Source organism: Mirounga angustirostris, unplaced genomic scaffold (genome assembly GCF_029215605.1).
Source record: "Mirounga angustirostris isolate CCGP_5_RB_7025 unplaced genomic scaffold, mMirAng1.0.hap1 SCAF_6, whole genome shotgun sequence".
Taxonomy (NCBI): Eukaryota; Metazoa; Chordata; class Mammalia; order Carnivora; family Phocidae; genus Mirounga; species Mirounga angustirostris.
This window is the reverse complement of record NW_026991714.1, coordinates 148,148,692-148,174,936: the sequence shown is the minus strand read 5'-3', so window position 1 is coordinate 148,174,936 and position 26,245 is coordinate 148,148,692. Positions and strand designations below refer to the sequence as shown.

The following is a 26,245-nucleotide window of genomic DNA, read 5'->3' as shown; positions in this document are numbered from 1 at the left end:
AATTTTTATTTTATACCTGTAATAAAAATGATTTAACTGTGTTGTCTTCTATTTGAAAGGTTTGGAAATGCCTGTGCTTGGACTATTACATTTTTGGCTCTCTGACACTTATTCAGAAGGATGTCATTTCTCAGTTTGCTTTTTCTTACATTTCAACAATAATGATATGGTTAGGAGAAAAACTTGCCACGCTCTGGGAACTTAAATAACTGTGAGAACATTCCAGTCACAGGTTTGGATTTGTTCATATGAGGTGTAAGTTTGTCATAAGTCTTTCTGTTTCTCAGGAATCATCTTTTATTTTGATAACAGTCACACAAGCTCCATCTCCAGAGGCTTCCAGGGAGGAGCTCTAGTCTTCCTGTTGTGTCTGAGATCTCAGCTATATAGAACATTCTAGCAACTCCAATGCGGGGCCCTGAGATCAGCTAGGTGTGATTGAGAACCCAGCCAAATTATGTACTGATACTATAGGGCATTTCCCCCTTTGTTTTTTGTGTTTTTTTTTAAGATTTTACTTATTTATTTGACAGAGAGAGACACAGTGAGAGAGGGAACACAAGCAGGGGGAGTGGGAGAGGGAGAAGCAGACTCCCCGCGGAGCAGGGAGCCCGATGCGGGGCTCGATCCCAGGACCCCGGGATCATGACCTGAGCCGAAGGCAGATGCTTAATGACTGAGCCACCCAGGCGCCCCTCCCTCTTGAACAAATTTTTTTTAAGTTCCTCCAATCCAGATCATTTAAATTTTTTGTTTTATTTTTGTCTATTTGTGTCAGCTGTAAAACTGTTTAACCCGGCTGGCTGTGAGGGGAAGCAAGCGCCTGGAGCTCAGCCACCAGCAATGCTGAAGTATTTTCCAGCTCCCTTAGGAACCCGCCTGACTAGAGGAAGTAAGATAAAATGGTTCTTCAAGCTTCCTCAGCTCCAGGTGGGATGCCTGCCCTCAGCGTCTGCATATCTCAACTCAAAGGGCCTTCAAGGTCCGCCTGGGTGCAGGCTCCTCCTTGAAGACACCTCTGATGACCAGAGCCGGACGCAACCCTCCCCTCTTCTGAAGAACTGCTGTCCTTCCGGTGCCTTCGGAGTGACCCTCACCAATTTGAACAAACCGTGATGACAACCCCTGTGCTTGGTGCCAACTTCTGATGTCTCTGGGTAACTCTTAAGTTCTTTGAAGGCAGGTACTGCATGGCATTCAGCTCCTGATCTCTTGCTGTGAGTCAGCAGCACATGAACAGTTGCTGAATGAAGGAAGGAGAGAATCCCGTGTTCTGGAGAGGAAAACCTACGGACAATGGAGCTATTGTGTGGGCAACTGGTCTGCGTCCTTCGTATCTTAAGAGTGAGGAGCCTGAGCTAATGGAGAGGAGAATGTCTAGGCCGGCAAGGATATTCTTAGATTCTCCTGAAGTCCCTTTAGCTTGAAGATGCCCCTGAAAAATGAGAGAAGTGTTCTCTGCTTCATAGTCTGGACTCAGGACTGGGATGTGAAATGTTCAGATAAAAGCCCAAATCTTTAATGAGAAAAAAAAAAGCCACCGTTGTTTCCTGAAGACAGAACAGAACCAGGACGAGAAGCAACAGAACGACGACGGGGGGGAGGGCCTCGGACGCAGCCCCGACTGGCCGACGCACTGACCTGTACAACGTCAACGACGCATGCACCCGAGGAGGGGCTCGGGCCCTGCGGCTGTGCCCGGCGTCCTGGCCCTGCTCTGTGGCAGTCTGACTCACTGTGGTCACGGGGCATCTTTGTCTCTGCTCCCAATTGTGTGGAGTGGTTCTCGGGCCTCCACTTCACAGAGCCCGCTTTGGACGTTCTCCAGCGACTCTGCTCGCTGCTTACAAAGACCTGGGCTGAGAGGGCAAATTGGGACCAGAGAAGTTTTTTTGGAACTTCTTTTGGCGACAAGCCTAAAAGGCCATTAAACCTAAAAGCCATGTAATTTTTCTGCTGGGCAGAGAATGGAGTAAGGGTCTGGTTCTACTTACGAAGTAAGATTCCTGCTTTTGTGGGAGGTTTGTGGTAGAGACAACGCATTTTGTGTTTTTAGTTTAAAAATGATTTCCTCTGCTCTGCTAGGTGAATAAATAATTGTGCTCCATTATGACGGAAATAGTCATTTTGTTCACATAAGAAAGCCTCTGACATCTTGGAAACAACAGACAATAAAGCATCCGTGCTGGGTATCAGCAAGTCTTAACTTTTCCAAGTGTGTATCTTTGAGAAATGTTAAAGAATAAAGACATCTGGTAAAGGTCAAATTCATGTTCTTATTTAAGGCCTCTGTTCATTTGACATTTTGGTTGAGGAAAGACAGTTTCTCTGCTACTCGGAGAGGAAGTAAAAGTTGTTTAATGGCAGATGTAATGCCGCTGTTAAACAAAACCCCAATATTAATTTCCTCTCTGTTCTAAATCACTGGGTGTCGGTGGGACAGCTTAGTCTCTGCCAGATGAAGGAAGACAAACAGTGAAGAAAATAAAACATTTCCCTCTCCATGAAAAGACAAACACAAAAACTATACTCAGTGAAACACTTTTGACAGACGTCTTCAGTTTTGACACACATACAGAAATACGCAACCTGAAAAATGGGGTTGGAGAAAAAAGGAAACGAAATGTTGGCAGAACATCCTACAGATTCACATTTTGTGCTGACTTGGAGGAAGAGTGTTTGACAGAGACACCCGTGAGTTTGGACAGCTTGACTTAATTGCTGCTATACAAAAGGCAGTCACTTAGACTAGCTGAAGACCTTAGAGAGAAAAGTCATTGTCAAAAAGAACCTCAAATTCGTTTCTACGTCTCCTCCTCCAGCCACTGAATCGCTGGTACAGAGTTATTAAGGTGTCTGGAAGGCCTGGCCAGTTGGATTGCTATGCTGAGACACTCTCCGCTGGGCCTGCCTGGGGTCAGGTCTGGAAGTCCCGACCTCCGACGGCCTCTGGGCCAGGCCAGCATCACTCCACCTGCCCACCTACAGACACGGTCAGTCCCAGCATCCCCCACACCAAATCCTCCCCGCCTCTCCATCAGCCGGGGAGCAATCATGCTTCTGCTGAGTTTAACTCATCTTCCTCTTACAGACGGTGTTTAAGACTGTCTGGCAAAGATCAATGCCTCTCCTGCGTGCTTTAGACCAAAGAGGAAATGAGCAGAGATGTATTTAGTTTACTGCAGCTCCATCTTTGTACAACTTCGTCTTCCCCACCTTGACCCACAGCAGTTGCCTCATTTGGACCATGGCTGGCATTAGTGGATTGAATTCTATTTAAGAAAAATCACCTGCCCAACTGCCTGCTCCTTGACATGATTATTCCAGCTGAGATATTCTGTTACAGGGCACTTACTGCAAAATCTTTACTCTCTTTTTATTGTATTTACTACATTTTCAAGTTGCCAGAAAAATTCTTTTATATAAGGCCACTGGTGTATCTTTTTTTAAACAAGAATGATCTAAAAATTTATTTAAATATTTATGGAAAGAGTAAAGGAGGAAATGATTGTTGCAAAAGTAATGCCTTTCAATATAATTTTCAAAAATTCGGGTTATCACAACATTTTAAGAGTATATGCTCTGCACATGTTGTTGAAAGAGGGGTTTTTTTCTTCATGAAAGAAGGGAAAAAACCAGAAAGAGTCCAGAATTCAGGGTTTTAATAAGGAAGTACTTGAAAGTTGTGAGCATCACTATGTATTGAGAGGGGAAAGGGGCAGGGAATGAAATGCTTGCCTCAGCTATAGAGAGAGGAGAATCCATGCTTTTGGAGTTTTGCCTGAAAGGGTCACCTGTACTCACTATCACTATGGAAATTGTCTTCCATCAGGGTGCGAGGATCCGGGTTGCCACCACAAAGGACACCTTTGTAGAAGATTCTTCATGTTTTATTTTATTGGGATTTCTGAGAAGCACACATTTTGATGAACTCCATATACTATTTTCTGACTATTAATCACTAAATATGTCAGGATTAATGACATGAGAGAGCCCTCCTCCTTTCCCCCAACATCTCTCTCCCTTTTAAAAATTCACAGGTAAAGTCCTCATACTGTGATAGCCCATGGCTGTTTCTGTCTTAAGAAAATGCTGGAACAGAGGTGGGAGCTGGCCTACCCAGGGTGTATTTCAAGAAGATCATGATTTCTGACCTTAGAGAAGCACTTCATAAGAGGCAGTTCTAGAAAACACATTTGGAATGCTCTCTAAGGTTTCTCTACCTCTAACATGCCCAAATTCATTGTGTAATTTATTGTTGTTTGCTATTTGGATACCCTTCACTGAATGGTGAGCAAAAGAGGCAATTTTTTATTTTTTTTTTCAGTAAGTCAATAAGAGAAAAAAATTCCTGTGCATTCTAACCTATTTGGTCTCCCACAATGCCCTTTAATTTGAAAGAAAATGAAGAATCATTATAGAAATTCACCAAAAAAAAATTTAATGCAAAATGAGCAGAGCTGTTTTGTTTCTGCTAGTGGTGCAATATTTTCTCATGGTTATGTTCTTGAAACATGAATCTGTGATAGTTTAAGAGCTGAATACATAATTTAATACTGCCCAAGGCCAGCATTAGCTAAAGCAGATGTTTGTGAAAGATGCATGTCTTTATTGGAGGGCTGAGCTGCCCTAATTCGGTCCATTTCACTCTGCCTCCCTTTCGGTGCTCTCTTCTGCAGTGATGGAGCCTGAGAATGCCCCCCTTAAAGGTACCCCAGGAGGGCTCATTATACACGACATAAAGCCGCCCAAAATGCCGAAGCTGGTTGCCTTTCAGGGTTGTTTTATGTATCCAGCTGTTGACGTGTCATTGAATCCCTGGATCTCACAATGGGAAGATTCTCAGAAGGTTACTGGTTCTCTTGATGCCTGGATCCTCTACAATATCCCAGCAGTGATAGGAGACTTTCAGAGCCATACATTTGTTCTGTGACAACATAATCCTCACAAGGAAGCAGTTTGACGGTGGTGACCAAGAGCAGCAATTTTGGAATCCTAGCTCAACTCTGTCCTCACTGTGTAACCCTGAGCTACTTAATATAACTTCTCTGAGTCTGTTTTCTCAAGACATTTACCTTACATGGTTGTTTTGAGACTCCAATGAGATAATGCTTATAAAATCCTTACCATGGTGTCTGGAATACTGGAAGGACTGGCTAAGTGGAAGCCATAACTATAGTTTAATTTTTAGTCAATGTCCTTTTCCCTGGAATTTTCCCCCTGGATTCTAGTTGTGCCCCTGGAGCTAGCTTGCTGCACAAAGCAAACCTAACCTCTCTCCCACATACCTGTCATCCCAATATTTGAAACGTTCATCCTTTTCACCTCTTTTCCCTCCCTCCTTTGGACTCTTCATTACAATCACCCAAATTACTCTCATCTCTCTGTCTACTGTTCTCGCTCATCCCTGGGTTTTGCACAGATTCTTTCTCTTAGCCTTGGCTTCTTTCTCCATCACTCCCCCCCGCCCCTTTTGGCTTCATCAAATCCAATTCAAGCTTCAGGTCTCAACTAAGATGTCCCTTCTGCAATAAGCCTCCCCTGATCCCTGATATATTTCCCAGTACCAACTGCCCCTTACTTCCCCAAGCACTACTTCAGATTTGTAGGAAGAAGATATAAGGGAAAAAATCAGGCAGAGGTGGAGGAAAAGAAGCATATGCATCATTACTTGGAATTGAGCTATGCTGCAGCAACATGGAGACTGAATTAAAGTCCCTAACTGAAGATAATACTTATAATGATTCTCTATCTCTGGAGGCTGTGACTTTACCTCTCAGTGGCTAAAAGTGTTGGTCTCCATGAGGCAGTGTGGGTGTCATCTTCATTTCTAATCTGTAGAGACTGGCAGTGTCTGGCACATAGTTTGCTGCTCACTAGGTATTTCTTAAACATGTCAGTAGACTTCTTTTCTGAGAGCTTTCACATTCCTTTTCTGATGTGCCCATCTTAACAAAACTGGGAAACCCTCATAGCTTTTTTACCGTCAACCCTCTTTGCAGAGGAATCAACTGAGAACTAAGGAGTACTGGCTCATGAGTGACAAATCAAATCCTAGATATTCACAGTCCTAGTCCAAAGGTCCTGCCATGACATGAATGTCTCTCCCTTTCCTTCCCCATTGCAGATGGACGGCTATAGACCTGTGGCTCAATAAACAAAAAGTTAAACTGAGTAAATAAATGTCTACATAGACTCTTTCTCTCGTGAAGGGAGAAAGGATTATACCCACCATCTTTATTTCACACAGAGGGTAAACACAGGAAGGCAGCTCTCTGGTATCATGAAATGATAAAAGGTCAGGTGTAGTTTGTACCAACTCAGTTTAGCCTAATTCTGGACCTTACTCAAGTATTATATGGCCACCTGAAAAACCAAAGCTTGATTTTCACACAGTATCTGATATTGGTTATACCAGCTAGTGCCAGCTATGTCCTCCTCTTAGCTGGGATGGTCCCATTATTCAGTGGGTCTTCTAGGAAACAAAAAAAGCAGGAGGCTTTTTTAAAAAACTTTTTAAAAATTTATTTGAGAGAGAGAGAGCACATGTGTGCATGCACTCGAACAAGGAGGGGGGGGCAGAGGGGGAGGGGCAAAGGGAGAGGGAGAGGGATAAGCAGACTCTGCACTGAGGGTGGAGCCCAATGTGGGGCTTGGTCCCACGACCTTGAGATCACAACCTGAGCCGAAATCAAGAGTCCTTCCACTCAGCTGCTCAACTGACTGAGCCACCCAGGCACCTCCCTTTTTTGTTCTGAAGACACCTTGCCCAGCCCCATTGCAATAGGTGAAGGTTTTCTTACAAAACCTGCCTTGAAATTAAGAATGGGTCTTCATCTTCCTTTGTCTTCTGGAAAGACTTGAGCCTGAGCTGATCCTGAATACTAAGTGCCTAGAATCAGCTGAAGAGAATTTTGACCAGGGCCAGAGAAACAATTGTTTGTTCCTTCTTGCTCTCCCATCTCTGGGCTTTCCCTCAGATGTATTAAGCCCAAGCCAGCAACAACCCTGACCAAATGACAGGCTAAAGCCCACAGTTGTCCTGTGATAGTTTTGAGATCCAACTAATAAACCATCATGAAGCTGGCGTAAGGAGAAGCTGGGAGATGGGCATAAATTGACTGCAGGCCTAGTAGGGAGACTGACTGAACTGTTGAGCCCCGACTCACCAGCCAAGAAGCCTATTTGGAGCTATGGCTATCCCAAAAGCCAACCAGGACTAATGGATGAGTCCCTTGTCCCAGCCATACCCCGTGGAGGAATGCATTTAGCCCAGCATAAAGGAAACATGGGAGGATGGAAAAGGAATCAACCTTGTTAAAGGAGAAGACACCATCATGAGCTCTGAAGGTGGTGAGAAAGCAGAGCTCACAACAGTGTGGCCCAGATGGGTTTTGAGCCTTTATCTCAGGAAGACTAAAATCAACATGTGAGAGGTGATGGTATCTGACCCCTGAGCCAGCAAGGGCAAGAAAAGAAACCATGGGATTTGGGGAGTGGAGAGGGGCAGAGACCACCATGAGACCTACTTTTTATGAGCCTTTACCAGTATGGTTTGTGAACCCCGCCTGAGCATTAAAAAAAAAAATTCAAATTTACTCACCTGAGTTAGACCACAAATCAGAATACAGTTTGATTTTTAGTCATTTGTCAAGATCACATGTGCACCAATATGAAATTCTATGTAAGATACTGTGGCCACTGAACTACAGTAAGTGTAAAAGTTTAACTGATAGATCGCTTGACAATAACTTGTAGCTCGACAATGTAAAATTAAAAAACACACACACACAAAACCCTACTTAAACCAGCTACTTCTAGTTGTAAATAGTTAAAAGGATTCATGCTTGGTTTAAGTAATTCTCCTTTCACCTCAAGAAACAGCTTTGGGGCTTTGTTAGCCTACAGATGAGACAAGGGTGAGCCAAAATGAATTGGTTGAGGGAATACCACATTGTCGTAAACTAAACAAAGACAGCAAGAGACTCGCAATTGAGTTTCAGGAAAATTAGTGCTATCACTTGCAAAATACTGGGATTCTAGATGTCAAAATTTGATCTGCAAGGTTTGAGGGCTTACGGAGAAGCCTATACAGGTAAAAATATGATCTCCAGAGTGTAGCCAGGATTACACAGCTTACTGTGGAAGCTGTAACACACTCCTAGCTTCCTTTCTCCGGGAAATAATTTTACATTATGACTGTTTGTGACTAAAATGTAGTTCTATTGCATAATATCATCATCAGAGCCATCTTCCTCTGTGTCCAGGCATCTGAATTACATCCGCAATTTGCCTTCAAGCATATTACATACAATTAGGAAATCTTCTTTAGTAGCTCATTTTTTCCCAAATATGTAATTTTGGCTGAATGATATTAAGGGATTTAAAAAAAAGATATCATTACATTAACTGAAATTATTACTATTTTAATTTGCCTGCAAAGCCTTTATTTCAAGTATCATTTCTTATAACTTGTAACTCAGTGGGTATCATAATCCTGATAGAATTTTAGCTATTTGATAGCCTGAGACATTTTGGGGGAATCATTCCCAACAGAAAATCAGTTTAATGAGCACTTCTGGTGTTAACTGTGAACAGCCCTTTTCCACACTCTTAAAGTACATGACTAAACCAGGGACTCATGCCACCTTTTGTAATGTAACACCTGGTGTTCTGTTCCTTCCCCTCCTGACCCTAACAATCATCCTCCAGTAACGCCTAGCCAATTTATGGAATTGATGGACTCCAGAGAAAGTGGAGGAGCTGAGCCAGCTTCCTGAAATAGCAAGTTTTAAGATGAATTTCTGGAACAACCACTTTAAAGTGCAATACAATGAAACTTTCTCTTATAATTTTCAACCAGCTAAGCCTTTGCCAAAAGGGTATTATTTGTTGAAGAAAGTGACATCCCTGGGAATGCAGAAAGCAAATCACTGATAGAAATAAAAATATCTAACCACTTACTATATTTTCTCTTCAACTAAAACATGGTAAAAACCTGGGACACGGTGTTCTGTGAAATGTTAATCCTACATCCAGGGTGCCTGGGTGGCTCAGTCGGTTGGGTGTCCAGCTCTTGATTTTGGCTCAGGTCATGATCTTAGGGTCGTGGGATAGAGCCCTGCATCAGGCTCTCCGCTCAGCAGGGTGTCTGCTTGAGATTCTTTCTCTCCCTCTGCTCCTCGCCACCCACCCCTGGCTCATTCGCTGTCTCTCTCTCTCTAAAATGAAAAGATAAATCTTAAAAAAAAAAAAAAAAAATCATACAACCTACATATTGCAGTCTTATGGTTGAGGTAGTGCTTGGAATTTCTCCCCTCTGCTCCAAACACAGCAATAACAAAATATGCAGTCAGCATTTCATATGTATTTTACAAATTACATTATATATTAAATATGTATTATAAATTGAAAAGTATGGCTATGCTAAGAAAAACATCCTGATGGACCAGAAACAGAACTACAAAGCAGAAAGTGTGTCATGAGCCAGAGGCCTACAAAGCTTTAACTCTAAAGCAGACATGGAAGTAAAGATCTGATTCTTGTGGGATAGCCTGGACAGGAGCTTCCTGTGCCAGCTGGGGACCACTGCTTTACTTCCTACATACAATCAAGGGCTAATCATGCTTTCTAACAAGTGAAACAAGCCAGAAAGAGTTCCAGTTGCTGTTCCCTGACTGTGGCAGCACTTGGACCAAGCTGCCCACTAGTCCCCTTGGCTAGCCCCGGGACAGCACCAATATCACTGTGAGACTGGACATGGAATTACCAGGTTACAACCTGGGGTCCCAGGGAGCTTCCTTGTGTCCATAAACAGGTTGACAAAGTGAGGACAGTATAAAGAGCAGGGGAAAACCCCACTCAGGATGAACCCACAAGCTAAAATGTCAAAGCTCAGGAGAAAAAAGTAGCAGTGAAAAAAGCAGCCAGCAATCTTAACTATCAGCTGTATTAGTTTCTTATTGCTGCTTTAACAAATTACCCCAAACTCAGTGGCTTAAAACACCAACTTATAGTTCAAGTTTATAGTTCAGGGGGTGCCTTGGTGGCTCAGTTGTTAAGCGCCTGCCTTCGGCTCAGGTCATGATCCCAGGGTCCTGGGATCGAGCCCCACATCGGGCTCCCTGCTCAGCCGGAAGCCTGCTTCTCCCTCTCCCACTCCCCCTGCTTGTGTTCCTTCTCTCGCTGTGTCTCTCTCTGTCAAATAAATAAATAAAATCCTTAAAAAAAAAATTTATAGTTCAGAAGTCTGAACTGGCTCTCAGTGGGCTAAAATCTAGGTGCTAACAGGGCTGATTCCTTTCTGGGAGAATCGACTGACTACCTTGCCCCTTCCAGCTTCTAGAGGCTGCCTGTATTCGTTGGTTCATGGCTCCTCTCCATCTTTAAAGCCAGCAACAGTGAGATGAGTATTTCTCACACTGCAACACTCCAAACTCTTCTTCTACCTCTCCCTTCCACATTTAAGGACCCTTGTTATTACATCAGGCCCACCTGGATAATCCAGGATAATCTCTCTGTTTTAAAGTCAGCTGATTAACAACCTTAATTCTACCTGCAACTTTAATTCTCCTTTTCCACACAATGTAACAGTCTGGATTTACTTTTGTAGCTTTCTCACATACTTCTTGAGATCATAAATTAAGACTTTTACCACATCCTATATCTTTTTATCTCAAGATCATGGTATGAACTCATCCAGACAAGAAAGTCCCATTAACTTTCTGGCCTAACAATTGTTTCTTTTTTTTTTTTTTAAGATTTTATTTTATATGACAGAGACACAGCGAGAGAGGGAACACAAGTAGGGGGAGTGGGAGAGGGAGAAGCAGGCCTCCCGCGGAGCAGGGAGCCCGATGCGGGGCCCAATCCCAGGACCCCGGGATCACAACCCGAGGCAGACGCTTAATGAGTGAGCCACCCAGGCGCCCCTAGCAATTGTTTCTGTTAAGAAAATTTTGCAGGCTATTTTCTTTAAAATCAATTTTTCAAAAATAATATACTTTGCCAGAGGATGGTGAGTCAATGACAATAATAGTTGAAGCAAAAAATAATTTTTTAAGTAAGAGAAAATTCTGAAGAAAAAGTGTCAATTATTTCATTGAAAAATGACTTCTTGGGGCACCTGGGTGGCTTAGTCATTGAGCATCTGCTTTCAGCTCGGGTCATGATCTCAGGGTTCTGGGATCGAGCCCCGCGTCGGGCTCCCTGCTCAGCGGGAAGCCTGCTTCTCCCTCTCCCACTCCCCCTGCTTGTGTTCCCTCTCTCGCTGTCTCTCTCCCTCTGTCAAATAAATAAATTAAATCTTAAAAAAAAAAATGACTTCTTATAGTGCAACCCAGTAGCTCTTTAGGCCAGTCATCTTTAATAAGATGCAGAGCATCCCTATCACTAGGGGCGTTGTGATAGCACAGATCGTACTGTACTACGAAGGGGGCGAAGGGGTGCCTTGGGAAAGACATTGAAGTACATGTGCCCTTTGTATGCCATACTGAGCTCCTTCTATTACCTCTTAAAGTGGGAAAATGGGTTTCACTGCCTTATTCTTATTTGGGATTTTGATTCAAAATGCATTCTATATCTCAAATTTGGCTAAGTATTCTGAGGACAGAAATATGCAGAAATTCTCATCTAGAAGTACTGAGTAGGGGATCAGAAGGTAAGAAAAGAATAAGTATGTCTAAGCATAGAAAATCAAAATATAGCTGAGCACCTAATTGGCCAACTGCCTTCTACCACTTCAACACTTGAATCTTCCTGGCTGCTTGCACAGTATTATTAAGGTAGAATAAATCGTTTGACATGACTAGGTTTTAGGAAAACATGTGAGAGTCATTCAGGCAAAAAATCAGTTTGAAATAGATGAAATTTTCCATCTGAGTGGCTTCTACCAGGAGAGAATGTTTCTAGGAGTGCAGTATTTTTAATCTTGTTTTAAAATAAATACTTTAATGTATAAATCACACAATTGTAAAGGCACTTCAATTTTATTTTCCTTTAGTTTTGAGGTTTTGGAATTGCTCTGTGCAGTTCCAAGTAAAAGCTCTTAGATAAAACTTTCATGCCGAAAACCACCATCACAAATGTGCAAGTACAACTATAAATTTATACAGCACTCAAGCTGTTTGTAGTTTGCAAAATTTGCTAATAAAATGCAGAAGTAGGGTTTCCATTTAACATTCTCGGGCACTGTAACTGCATGTATATCTTGGGTGCAGGCAAAAGATGGAAAATTCCATGCATAGAGAATCTTTTGTGGTTGTGACAGTTTGCTAATATCTTAATGAGTGAATTATGATAATTACGAAAATCTTAGCTTTACATTATTTGTGAAGAGCGTCTCTGTGTGTGTGAGAGAGAGAGCTTTCCCAGGCAAATACAGCATTCTGATTCAGCAGCATTCAATGAGGAACATTTCATGGGCTAATAATACAAAATGGATCTTAAACTGCTGCATATTAATCAAATTCATTAAAGTACATTCATTAATTTGTGTGTATAACAGCCAAACCGGGAATGTGGAATTTGCTGATTTTGCACAAAATACGTACATTAATGAATGCTAAAACTTCAACATGAGTAATAGCTTTAACAATATTTGTATAAAGCAAAATCCTAAGTATTCTAAATACCTAATTGTTAATTATTTTCTCTTTAATAGTTCCACTTCTGTTTCATTTTGTTATTAGTTGTAAGTGGAAAAACAAATATGGAAGAAGAAAATAATTAAAAAATAAAGGGTAGCCCCAGAAGATTTTAAAGAAAAAAAAGAACACTAATATTAAATTTCCTACCTCTTCTTCCAGTCATTTAGTTTAAAAATAGGTTCAGGGCACCTTAGACATGGTCACACTTCTATGTACAAAGAAATATGACTTTGAAGCTAAATTCGGAGTCTTTCATTTCCTCTATGGGACTGGGGGCTGGGAGGGCAAGGCAAAGGAAAACACAGCATTGGAGGGTGTGTACTTAAATGTCTACAACTAAGGGAAAATTTTTACATTTCTTCATGAAGTCAGGGGATTTAAGACTTGTGCTAACACTCAATGACTAGTGTCTCTTCAGGAGCACAGATCTGGAATGATACAGAGATTATTTAGCATGGTTCCTGCACTAGGATGACATGCAAATTTGTCAAGTGTTCTATATTAAAAAAATAAAAGGCAACTATGTGATGTGATGGATGTTAATTAACTTGATTGTGTGGTTATTTCAAAATGTATACATATTTAAATATATAAACTTTTGTCAATTATCCATCAGTTTGTCAAAAAATAAATCAATAACTACTTTTCTAACTTTTCTAATATTACTTTTTACCTTGAATGCTAATTGCTCTGAAGGCAAGACTCCCTTCCTTGCCCTGAATAGCATTTAGCACAGTGCCTGGCAATATTTAATATTTAATATTTAATATCCATTGAAGTTTTAAAAAGGTATACAGGTGTCTTCAAGACAAGACTTCTCAGACCCCTTGACATGTTCATGTACATTGTATATGTTCATGTACATGTACACATGTCCTTGTACATGTACAAGGGAACCAGAAGCATTTTACAAACAGTTAGATAAAGAACTTTTCCCCTACCTCCTCATGACTTACAAAATACTGGACTTCTAGAGAATGCAGATGCACATCAATGTTCTTAAGCAAGTCAGTAATTGACAGATACCTCCTAATTAATAAGAAAACTCAATAGATATTGATATCTGTTAATATATATTAAATTTAAAATAACTATTATACAAAGTAAAATATGGTGGGGGTTATAAGAGTGGTGTAAACATAACATCCACAGGTTCAGAAGAGTCAGTGCAGGGAAACATTGGCAGGGCTTCAGGTCAGAGTTTACATGCTGATCTGGAGGCTTGTGGAGGGCAGGATCCTTCAGTTCCTTCTTCCCCCCCGGCCATCAGCTCTGGACTCTGTGTCTAACAGGTGCTTAGTGCAAGACCTTCCAAGTGGAGAAAGTCAGTTAAAAAAAGAAAGGAAGGTGGGTATTTGTAGGTCATCCTGGGTAAGTGAAAACAGCTGGGCTAGAACAGCCTCACCCAAAGGACTAGGGTGTTCCATAGAGCCCCAGTCCCGTGCGATGTGGGGTAGGGGAAGACTAGTGTGAAATTACTATGCTTGGTTCCAGACATTTTGAGCTTTCTTCTTAATTAGGAAGTATCTGCCAATTTTCTGACTTGCTTAAGGACATTGCTGTACATCGGCATTTCCCAGAACTCCAGTGCTTTGCTGAGGTATGAAAGGGTAGGGAAAAAGTTCTTTATTTAGCTGTTTGTAAAAATGCTTCTGATTTTCTTGTGCTCTCAGCTTTACAATGTGCATGAACATATCAAGGGGTCTGAGAAGTCTTAACCTGTTTTTATCCGAGGCAGTTTTTATTTATGAACAAGATAAACAGTTCACAAACTTCAGTACTTTAATTATCAGTGGGAATAATTGTTTTTCATCTTCTAGTTGAGAGACAGTAGATCTAAAGAAGTGCAATGAGTGATCAGCATCTTGACTATAATATTGAAATCAAAAGTTACCTTAGTGGGAGAAGGGACTCAGTAGGGACCAATGAAAAATGGAAAATTAGGGGAAAAAAAATAAACTGCCTGGGCATAAGATGGGCAGTGTTTAGTGTAACAATCAGAATAATAACATTCAACACCCATCTGTGATGCAGCACTTAAATCTTGCATGTGGCAAGTACGTTCAATACTGGTTAGATATTCACTGATGAGCTTTCTGAGTTCTACATTTCTTTCCTTCTGAGGACCTAAAAGCATCCCAAAGTAGAGTAAAAAGGAGCCACAACTATCAGGAAAATGTAAATCTAAACCACAATGAGATGTCACCTCCCATCTGTTAGGATGACTATTATCAAAAAGAAGGAAATAAGTGTTGTTGAATATGTGGAGAAAAGAGAACTCTCAAGCACTGTTGATGGGAATGTAAATTGGTGCAACCATTATGGAAAACAGTGAGGAGTTTCCTCAAAAAGTTTAAAAAAATAGATCTATCATACAATGCAGCAATTCCACTTCTGGTTATTTACCTAAAGGAAATGAAAATACTAACTGAAAAAAGATATATGCACCCCCATGTTCATTGCAGTGTTATTTACAATAGCTAAAACATGGAAGCAACCTAAGTGTCTATTGTTGGGTGAATGGATAAAGAAAATATGTAAATATACAATGGAATACTACTCCGTCATAAAAAAAGAAGGAAATCCTGCCATTTGCAGCAGCGTGGATGGACCTTGAGGGCATTATGCTAAGTGAAATAAGTCAAAGACAAATAAGACAAATAAGAAAGACAAATACTGTATGATCTCGCTTATATATGGAATTTAAAACAAAACAAACCTGAACCCATGGATACAGAGAACAGACTGGCGGTTGCCAAAGGCAAGGGGTGAACTGTTCATCTTGTTCATAAATAAAAATGGACTCCGATAATATCATCACCCTGTACCCTGTACTCCAATATGCTTTCTCAAGTGGGGAAGAAAGGGCCAGGTTTATAGGTAAAGATTACAGACATCTCCCAGCCTTCTGTAGTCGGTGACCTGGGTGAGCCACAGGACTGTGATCCACATGACTATCATCACTCACTTCTGCTGTAGAGGGACTACATTAAGAAACACTCACGCTTTACATAAATTCTACCTCATCCTACTTGGATGTTAGAAAACATCCTGAGCATGTTTTCTATTGTTATAGACAGTTTGAATTAAGGGCAGAGCAGAAGATTTGAGTTCAAGTCCTAAATCTTATCACTCAATAATTATGTGACAGTGGGAAAATGAATTGACCTGAGCCCCTGTTTTCTTATCTGTAAAATGAAAAAACATTGAATGTTGTGGGAATGAAGTATCTTCACACATATAAAAGCCCACCACAAATGTAGGGCATTATATAGGACAACAATTTCCAAACTATGCTCCAGAAATTCTAGAGGTTACATGAAAGGGCGTAGGGGCCATTGAGAGTGAACCTAAAGGGCTACCTTTAGGCCCTCCACCCCATCTCCAGCCCCCACAAACACTTTGATCAGAGCAGAGCTACCTGTGTCTGTTTTGCAAATTGGGCTTCCAAGAATTCCTTTGAAAGATTCCACGAGAAAAAGGGGGAAAAGGATGAAGACCACTAATACAAATTATTAATCCACATAATACTATACTTACAAAATGATTATTTCAGATTTGTACATATACTGTCCAGATCCGTACGTATAAAATACACATCACCTGTAGGTTGTACACTTGTACATGTAATGTACAAATACTAAAAGTGGGCCTCTGTAGCATGTAAAATCTTTTGCTATTCATCCCATCACCATGAAAACCTATGTTTTAACTCTCAAAAGATGGTAGCTTGGTTTTTTGTTCTTCCTTAATAAATACATCAAGTGCTACTGTTCATTAAATTGCCTGGTACAACACAGTATTGTACACAACACATATACATGACCAACACAACCGAACAGTATGCTACACAACATGAGTTATCTTAATTATTAGCTATCATATTGAGATTAAATTGGGCATTAAATTAAGTTTAAAGAGGGATTAAATTGTGACATGAGGTAAAGACACAACAGGCATTGAAAATAAAAGGCAATTATTCCAAATAAAATCACAGTATTAAGGATCTGAATACTTGTCTGCTTTTGAATTTAAATCTAAGTTTTACTTGGGTCTAAAATAGAAATGAAAGGTGAATTTCATGATCTTACTTCTTCAGTTTTGGAAATCTACAGTCTATCATTCATTGCCTAAAGTTGAAGTCTCCTAATGCAATGATGATTAACTTTTAATTCAGCAATCATTCAGCTAGGAAGTTTCCATCAGTTTATACGTATTTTATGCTTTCATGTGACTATTTTCTCTACCTAAGTTCCTTCCTAGTAGATAAATTCTTTTTTTTATTTTTTCAAAGATTTATTTATTTGTTTTAGAGAGAGAGAGAGAGAGAGAGAGCGAGCGAGCACCAGCAGGGGGTGGGGCAGAGAGAGGAGACAAGCAAGACTCCTGGCCCAGCCCCAGGTGTGGGGGTGGGGTATGTGTGCTCTATCCCACAACCAGGAGATCATGACCTGAGCTGCAAGAGCTGGCGGCTTAACTGACTGAGCCACCCAGGGACCCCAGTAGATAAATTCTCTAGACCAGCTTAATATTAAGAAAGTTTCCCAATCTTTTTTATTTAAATTAGCTTACTTTAATTAACTTCCCCTCTTTAAACCTTGCATACCGCCCACCAGCCAAAGATTTTGTCAAGCTTTAACTTCTTTCATTTGTATTATGAAAATAGTCTGTAGAAGAGTCTTTCTTCACCACACCACTCCGGAGTTTACCCTAAAAATTCCAACAGTGCCCCTCCCCTTTTTGTCACTCCTACTTGAAGATCACCACCTTTAGGGAACATAGGGTTAAGGATGTGATGTACACATCCCCGAAATAACATCGTCAGGCCTGCAGTTTTATAGTTGCAGCCCGCAGACTAGCCTTCTTGAGGGTTGGAGCTTATGAAGTTCTCATTTTTTTTTTTTTATCCAAAATGCCTTCTAGGGAGAGGCATCTCAGGGTGGCGAGATGGAGACCGCCCCCAAATCCGGCTCCGTGCTCAGCGGGGAGGCGGCTTGAGATTCTCTCCCTATCCCTGTTTCTCTGACCCTTCCCCTCGCAGGCTCTCCCTCACTCTAAAATAATCTTTTTTGCTATTGTTAAATGCCTTCCAAAAAGGTAAAAAACAAAACACAAAAAACTGACCTTACGAACCAAGGCGTATAAATGATGCCAAGTATTTTCTTTCAGGGATGAAATAGTAAAGTCATCACTTTACTTGCATTACCAGTTAGTGCTGGAAATATTGTGATAAGCTTGTAACTTTAACGTTTAAAACCTGGAACTTCAAGCTTCCAAGATGAAATTTTGTTTCCAAGAATGGAGCTGCCATATTTGGCCCCAAACCTTTTCTCTTTTTATGTCATTCTAGGACATAGTTCCAGGCTATGATTTGTATTGAGGTCTGGCACGAAGTACGAAACTTCATTAACAGGAGCAAATCCAGTATCTGTTGCTTTCTTCACGGAAGTCTTTCTACCCCTGCAGACTGTCTGGGGACCTCATTCATAGGGGTTGGAAATGTGGGGTTCCTTGGAGTGGCCCGGACGCTGAAACCTCAGTCACCCGCTCGCCACAAACCCTTCCACACCAGGAGCCTGTTTAGGAAATGACTCCCAAAGCCCGCAGTCTCTCTGCCAGCGCCTGCCAAACGTTCAAGTTCCGAGGTGCCACAGCAGCTTCAGCCTTCCACGCTTCCCAGGCCACACAGCCGGGGAGAAAACAGCCACAGCGCCAGGCCCAGAGCAGATTTCTCTAACGCGACCCGCCACGGTGCTACCCCCCACGTTCCTCCCCGTCCTCTGCAGCTGCTGTGGGGGGACGTCTCCCGCTGCTCCGGGCCCTCCTCCACTCCAGGCTCCCCAGGCAGACCCTCTGACACCACAGTGGTAAAGCCCGCGCCTGGGGTACAGCGCGAGCCCCACGGCCGCTGAAGCCCGAGTCTTCCCCACCAGGGAGCACAGCCGAGACATGGTTCCTCTTGCATCTCGCGATAGGGGAGACGGAGCGCCGCTGGGGCCAGGGGTGGGCCAAGCGCAGATGACGGGGCTTGGCAGGCTCAGGACACAGCTATCTGCGCGAAGCAGAAACTTCTGGTTAACCCCCTCACTCAGGCAATTTAGCTTACACAAATCAGCGTCTTAAAGAAGTCTTCCAACCCAGAGCGAGAGGCGCTGTCCTAAATACAACAGTCTTTGAAACTCTGCAGAATTTCAGAAGGATTCCGGAATGTCCTGCAGCATCTTAGACAAGAATCCAGGGGGGCAGGCTTTACTCAGCTTCAGCCTCTGCGCACCACTAGGAGCCCGTCCCGGAAGTCCCTGGGTGACTAGCCAAACAGCGGGGGCCGGAAGTCCCGTGGCGCATGGCCGGAAGTCCCGTGGCGCATGGCCGGAAGTCCCGTGGCGCATGGCCGGAAGTCCCGTGGCGCCTGGCCGGGCCCTCCAGCTACCGAGCAGTTCTGGGCCATGGAGAGAAACTCCGCAGCCGGCTTCTCCCGTGGGGGTGCGACGTGGACACCAGTGGCTGCAGCTGTGTAGTGGGTCGCTGAGGACCCACACACAATGGCTGCCAGATAACGGCGGGGGAAACGACCTCCTGATAATGGTGCCAGGTAACGGAAAGGGTCGGTGGCTGCCGGGCAAATCCTGCCGGGTAGGGGCCAGAGGGCAAAGCCGGCCCGGCAATGGCGGGTGGCCTCTGGCTGCTGGGTAATGACCGTTGGGCAGTGGCCCAGCATCCAGGCCTAGTCCCAGGCCTTGGTGAGTGCTCACCACCTGTGAAGGCCTCAGTGAACACACGTTCACACTTGGTTCTGTGAAGGAAATGTGGCCAGTTTCTAGGCTGCTAATGCCCCCCCTCTTTTCCCACCATTTGCATCACCGGCTTCCCAAGCGTTGCTTCGCTGTGAGCTTGTCATCATTTCCTTGGGCCACTTAAACTAAAAATCAAACGAGTCCTGCAGACATTTATTTTTCAACTCTGACCAACGGTAGTCTTGTTGATAAAGTTTAAAGTAGTATATGTAGATGGTGCACAGATAACTTCCTGATATACTTCATCCCACTCAGTAAGCTAAATGTCAAATGAGGAAAGAAAAATATGGGTATCCTGTCAATACCGTTTCTTACGTGAATTTTCATTCGACCCAGTCTTATTTGTTTAAAGGGGGGGTGGGGAGAGGGGAAGGTGGCATGTTTTATTGTAAAATACAAATATTTGGGATAGGGTAAACACATAAAATCTAGGAATGGTTGCCCGGGGATAAAATGATTTGCCAAAGCTTGCATAGCAAGGGGTGGGCATGATTAGAACAATATCGCATATATTTTATTTGTTTCCCCACTCAGTACCCTCCTTTCCCCTCTTAGTATCTGTCAGAATTTATATATACCAACTGCAAGGGCAAGCATTATTTTCGAAATCAAAGAAGTGAAAACTTCTAGAGAAAGCTCAAAGGCTGTGCCTTGATTAGCATAGACAACTAGATTAGAATCAGTGGCAGTATCTCTCTTGAGCAAAATCTTCCAATTTTATTCTTGTCACTCCCTGGGGAGCACTTGCAATTGTGGGTGCATTACACTCTCTGGCTTCCTTTGATCCTTTTACTCAGATCTCCTGTTTACTGTATTAAAATGATTCACTCCATCAGCCAGTCTTTGTTCATCAGATCAGATATTTTTTCACCTTTGTTTTTATCCAGTGCACAAGGGCGCATTTGGCAAAGACTAAATTTTATTTTTCCCATCTTTTGAAGGAGTTAGGCTATGGAGATTTCCTAGTTTAAGGCAAATATTGATTATTTTTCCCCTCTCCCTATCCCTTCTTCTGGATGCAGAGTCAAGTTTCCTTGCTATGATTCTTGTTATCAAAAAAAACCCAAAGATTATCTCTTTGGAGATATTTGGAGAGGCTGGGCACTCCATTTTATGATGATGGGGTCAAGATGTTTGGATTTGTGACAACCCCTGTCTGTCTTGTTCTGATTCTCTCTGGAATAAGGAAGATTGCCTTTTCTTTCTCTCCCTTGCTGTGCTATTATTTGTCAGTTGGCCCGAAGCTAGAAGGTGGTGCTGTTTAGCATGTAAATAAACCAACACTTTTTCCAGTAAATAGCTCTGTCTAGCATTATATGCCAGGAACTCTCCATCTACACAATGATGACTTCAATTCCTGTATTGTGCCTTTCCTTTCCTGTCCTTTCACAGAGGGAAAGGTGATCACATTGTAATTAAAGAAGTCCTTTTTACTTTATATTTTTTATCGTGCCTCTAATTTTTCTAGTATCCTAGTAGATAGCATTTCCCATGCTAAGATAAAATTCCTAAGGCAGGCTTTTGGAATTAATTTACTTCCTATAGTCCAGTGTTTTATAGATGATGTAAATGAAGGATGTGGCTTACAGATCTATTTAAGGAGACGTGCTTATACTTCACTGTTCTGGCCAGATGAGTGGGCACATGCTTTTGCATTTTTAGTTGAACCCCACTGAAGTTGGTCATTATATTTTGAATGCCACAGCACGTCTATACCATTATTTAAAGGATCTTGTTCATTCATCCATATAATGATTGGCACTGGCTATAACTTGATGCAATGTTACACTATTTTAATTCTTTCTCAGGCAGTGTTATCTTTGATCACTTCCTATTCACTGGGGAAAAAACCCCACACAATTGCAGTCCCACATTATGTTTCAGTGATGATGCCAAGTACTCCCTGGAATATAGCTATTCAAGACACTTTCTCCACCCTCAGGCTGCTCATTAAAGGGATGGCAGGTTCTAACTTTAATGAATAAGGTAGAGTGCAAATTCTACTTTTCTTTCAAAGAGACTTCATGGTTTAAAAAAAAGTGTTTTCTACTGCCTATTTCTTTGTTTAATTGGAAGTGGTGTATACTCCTACATAACCATGGTCACAGCTCAGTATGCAAAGTATTTCCTTGTCACATTTTCTTTTTTTGTGTGATTCAAGTGTATATTTCATCAAAGAGTTCTGAGAAAGTTCTGTATCTTCCCTCAAAAAAAAAAAAAAAAAAATACACCAGGCATTACGCATAGTGCATCGAGATTACCATCTTGCCGATGGGTAGAGTGACTCTTACATTCTTTGGTTTTTCTCCCTTCTAACTGAGCACTGATTTAATATGTTCTTTTAACTCAAGGATTTTTGTGGCAGATCCAAAACCTCATTGAAAAGTTTAGCAAGAAAGAGCCAAGTAAGAAAGAATGACAGAGACCAGTGTTTTAGAAATGCTGTCTTCTTTCAAAATCTGGTAAGCCTAAAACCCAGCAAAACCTGAGTTAGAGTCCATGTTTAAAAGTGCAAATTAGGGGCGCCTGGGTGGCTCAGTCGTTAAGCGTCTGCCTTCGGCTCGGGTCATGATCCCGGGGTCCTGGGATCGAGCCCCACATCGGGCTCCCTGCTCTGCAGGAAGCCTGCTTCTCCCTCTCCCACTCCCCCTGCTTGTGTTCCTGCTCTCGCTATGTGTCTCTCTGTCAAATAAATAAATAAAATCTTTAAATAAATAAATAAAAGTGCAAATTATCTTTCTTCTTTTTTAAGAAATCAAATAGCTTCTAAAGAATCTATTTGATCTGTTTATCTCTTAGTGAATCATAACCATGTAGCAACACTCAAGCAGAGTACAGGAGGAATTTAAGGTTTTAAGCCAAGTGTGGGTGAATCAAGCACCTGAGTTATATGGTATGAGAGCAAATAAGAATGAGCTTAGCTCCATTAGTGTCATCTAGGTTTCTGTAACCTTCTTTCCTTAACTTCGGGAAATGGGCAAGTATCTGAGCTCTTGAGCACTAGGTTCCCAGGGCAGCCAGATGAGAGGACTCTGGAGATATTAGCAAGTTTAGTCAAGCCCTGAAGGTATTAGAGGGACTAATGACACCCAAACCAAATCCTGTCTCTCATCATTATTAGTATCTGTTTTAAGCATGACAGTGTTTGAACTTCCTGGAGCATACCTGGATAATAGGTAATCATACCTGTTATCCAAGATAAATATATGATATGATCTGTATTCCCACAGAGCTTTCAAAATAGTTGGGGAGATACACCTAATTTATTCGAAATGAGAGAACAATAGAAAATAGTTAAAATTAAATGTTAACTTGTGCTCAGTTATCATGGGACATTACTTATACTAAAAAATTTTTCATTGTTTATCTGAAATTCACATGTAACTAGGCATCCTGTATTTTATCCAGCAACCCTAGCCCTATCGTGGTGCACTGAATTCATGAGCTAAGAGTTATGGTCCTACTACCGCTTTCTACCGGCTAACACATTCCGCAAGTAGGATAGTAACATTCACTGCACATTCACATTGTCTTACTATTTACCGAGTGTTCTGTACACGTTTATCTTATTTATTTTTAAAGGAACTTCTAGGTGGCACCTGAGTGGCTCAGTCATTAAGCGTCTGCCTTCGGCTCAGGTCACGATCCCAGGATCCTGGGATCGAGCCCCGCATCGGGCTCCCTGCTCAGCGGGAAGCCTGCTTCTCCCTCTCCCACTCTCCCTGCTTGTTTTCCCTCTCTCGCTGTGTATCTCTCTGTCAAATAAATAAGCAAAATCTTTAAAAAAAAAAAAAAAAAGGAACTTCTACACCCAACTTGAGGCTTGAATCCATGACCCCAAGTTCAAGAATCACATGCTTTACCGACTGAGCCAGGGGCCCCTGGGTGGTACAGTGGGTTAAGCGCCTGACTCTTGGTTTCGGCTCAGGTCATGATCTCAGGGTTGTGATCTTGGGGTGGTGAGATCCAGCCCGCACTGAGCCCCATGTCGGTCTCCCCGCTCAGCATGGAGTCTGCTTAAGTTTCTCTCTCCCTCTCCCTTTGCCCCTCCCCCCATGCTCTCATGCTCTCTCTCTAATAAATAAATCTTTTAAAATTTTTTTATCTTTCACCACAACCCTATGAGATAGGTATCATAATCCCATTTTTCAGAGGAAGAAAATGAGGCTCAAAGAAGTTCACTAATTTTCTCTCAGTCTTGATGGAAATACCCAACCCAAATTTCCGGACTCTCAAATCCAGTGTTCCTTTACTGCACAACAGTTGCCTCCAGTGTTCCACGCAGCGGGTGGGCTTTCTTCACTAAAACAAAGTTTCCATTTGTTCAGTGCTCCCCCCGAGTTTCCCATTGGAATGGCAACTTCCTATCCAAAGCTACTTATTCACCACTCATTGTCCCTGGCTAATGCCACCATCAGGCCGCTAGGAGAATGAAGGAACTAGGGAAGTTTGTGGGAGAGATTGTGATGGTTTTCTGTGGGGCTTTTCTCTTATTCCCATTTTCAAATGTTCTTTATGAATGAACTAGCACTCTGGCTGAAAATTTGAGATTGCTTTATGACGCCTAACTCATTCAGCTGGCTTATCAATCAAGTTGGTTGCCTTTTTTGTTCTAGAATTTTTCATTTTGCTCATAAATATAGAATATAAAAGTGAGAAAAGAACCTTAACAACTTTAAAATTATTTCTGAATTTTAATTCCTATTTTTATTGGTTACATGATGCAAACTTAAAAACATCCAAACTGTACATGAACGTAAGAAAGAGAATAGAGATGCCTGCACTTCACTTTTTTCCCACTTCTTAGAAATCATCCTTGTAACAGATTGGTGTACAATCTTCCAAGGTCCTCTTCTATAATTATGCAATTATACATATTCCAATTATTTTATGAAAATGTGACCACTTTGCTGTGCAACTTTTTTTTCACTTAATTATCTTGGAAACTACCGTGTCAGTACATACAGATTTACCTTTTTGTTTTTGATGGTTGCAGAGTATTCCATTATATGGATATGCCTCAATCTATTTACTCAGTACTCTAGTATTGAGTATTTAGTGTACAATGGATTTTTCTAGATTTTTTTCCTTATTGCAAACAGTGCTCCAGTTTTTGTGAGTGAGTCTAGAGAATTGAATCTTAGGAGTGGAACATCTCAGCTAAAAAGGGTGCACATTTTGTGTGAGGAGGAATTGCTATGTGGCACTAAATAAGGACTTTCCCTTCCCCTTTTTATTGCTTCCTTTTTCCAGTGCATCTTGGGATTTTTCACATTTTCTTACTTTTCTACAAAGGATATGAATTTTCATCCTATACATGCGGCAGACATTTTCCCTAGCTTATCTCTTATCCTGATTTTACTTACAGTATGCCTTATTGTGCAAAAGTATTCTTAGGGAGTGTAATGGTGTGCTTTTGTGTGGTTTCTAGTTGCCTCATCCTATCAGAGAAGCTTTCCCTTGCCAAGATTATACAGGCCATTCATGTCCTGTTCTTAGATTTCTGCATTTAAATCTTTGACGAATCTATACTCTTATTTCAGGGTAAACAGTGCGATAGAGATTTGACTGAATATTTTTCCAAATGGCTAGACATCCCAGTTCCCCTCCATCATTTCCCCATTGATTTAAAATGCTACTTTTACCATACATTAAATTTACATATACTTGAGATCATTTCTGGACACTATAGTCTGTTGACATTTCCATCTATTCCTGAGTCAGTAGGACACTTATTAAAACACTGAGATTTATAACATATTTTACTATCAGTTTAGGGCAAGTTTTGTACTCCCCAACCTCGTGCTTTTCCATTTGCACATGCTTATTTTCACAGATGAGTTTTACACTCACTTAATCTATCATCATATCATATTATCACATCAAATTTTTTAATTGGGATTTTGATTAAGTTGAATTGAATACACGTCTTATTTTAACCAAATTATTTTTTAAATAATAGGGGATAATTGAGTAAAATCTCCCCTTTTTTAAAACCAACCATGGCTCTGGCTTGTTCTCTCACCCTTGTAAGCAGTGTGGTCTGTGTCCTTCCAGATCCTGATCTCTATATTTACTGACTTGAAAACACAGGAATGCGCAGATATATAGCATAAATGGGCTTGTACTGGGGCTCACAGTCAACCAGAACATATCAGGAAAGCTGTTAAATATTGAATTAGGTCTGTATTAGTAGGTAGACAGCATGACTCCCTGGCCTCTGATGACTCACTCTGGCTGCCCTGGCTTTCCCCAGCATAAAATTTGTTACTACATCAAATTTAAATGTGTATTCACAGATCGCACTGGTTTATTGGTGTCTGTGTGCACACGCATCCTGTTTGGTGTCAGAATTATACTGACTCTATAGAATGAGTTGAGAAACTTTCAGTTTTTCAGTTTTTTGTTTGTTTTTAATTCTCTGTAACAGCAAAAAATGTCACAGGAGTTGGTTCCTTCAGAAAAACTTGTTTATGAAACCATAGGTCTGCTGCCTTTTGGGGTTCAGGGGGAATGAGGAGGTGAAGATATGCAATTTTGCAACCTGTTGAATTTATCTAAGCTTATTGTATTTAGTTTTGTATTCTCTTTATTAAGAAAATTGTGATAATTTTAATTTCTCTAGAAAATTACTTATTAACAGTATGGGCTGTAGAGTAAGGCCGCTTTGTCCATACCCTAGCTCCACCAGTTACCCATTTTTTCTTTTTAATAGACTTTGTGTTTTGCTCGTTTTAGATTTTCAGAGAAATTGAGAGTTCCCATATACCTGGCACCAGGTTTCCCCTATTATTAACATCTTAA

At 41.5% G+C, this 26,245-nt stretch overlaps 1 pseudogene; it reads left to right on the top strand.

The window, feature by feature from the left end:
* The first annotated feature begins 13,053 nt into the window (after positions 1-13,053).
* LOC123847233 (U6 spliceosomal RNA) lies at positions 13,054-13,153 on the top strand (annotated as a pseudogene).
* Positions 13,154-26,245: the final 13,092 nt, after the last annotated feature.